Consider the following 975-nt stretch of genomic DNA (forward strand, 5'->3'; position numbering starts at 1 on the left):
GCCGGCCTAAGGGAAGAGGTAGGGGGCGGTGTCTACCCACGTGCTGGTGGTTGGCCGNGTNAGGGAGGACATAACAATGAAGGCTTTGGTGAGTGTGAGGATCCACCTCCAGCTTCCCAGTGTGTCCTCTCTTGTGGGCTGGATCCGGGTGGGTGCTTGGAGACAGGCAGAGAACCCTGAATGGGCCCCTTGTCTTAAGGCTGGGTGTGGGCCAGGCTCTTGGGGCACATGGTGCCCTTGCCGGACCTGGCAGGCTGCCTTGGCTTCTACCCCACCCCTGGCTGGATGAGGACTAGGCCCAGTGGGTGAGCAGGCTNCTCCCTGACAGCCTCGGCTTCTCTCCCAGACCGACGGAGGCAGCCAAGAAGGGCCCCATCTAGCGGGGGCAAAGACCTCTGGCACTAAGAGCCTTTGAAGGAGAAAGTCTTGTCTCTGGGGATCAGAGAGGAAGTCTCAGCAGAGTTTCAAGTCTTTGGACCCTGTCTTTTCTTTTGGGGGTCAGGGTGTGGCGGTTAAAAGGTTAAGACGGNNTCGGGTAGCCCAACCTGGCTTCAGACTTACTATATGGTTGAGAATGGTGCTGAAGGCCGGAGCCTCCTATGTGCCAGGATTACAGGTGTTCATCAGCATACTGGCCCTTGTTCATTGTTGNGTGTGTGTGTGAGTGTTCACTGTGTGCCATCGCCCACGTGGAGAGACCAGAGAAACCCTGGGTGTCACTCTTCACCTTTGACCTTCCTTGAGACAGGGTGTGTCCTTGCTAAGGAGCACTGGTAGTGTAAATGTTTGTCACTGTATCTGTGGGGTCCCTGACTCCCAACTGAGGCTTGTGTGATCAGCTCCTCCTGACTCNGAGCCTCAGCCTTCAGTTGTCTAGGNAGAGGGTATCATTTAGCCCGTGGTGGTCTTGAACTCACTATGTAGCCAAGACTGACTTTGATCCGTATCTGCGTTCACATGCCTGTCAGTGTGTGT

Source organism: Mus pahari, unplaced genomic scaffold, assembly GCF_900095145.1.
Source record: "Mus pahari unplaced genomic scaffold, PAHARI_EIJ_v1.1 scaffold_10907_1, whole genome shotgun sequence".
Classification (NCBI taxonomy): domain Eukaryota; kingdom Metazoa; phylum Chordata; class Mammalia; order Rodentia; family Muridae; genus Mus; species Mus pahari.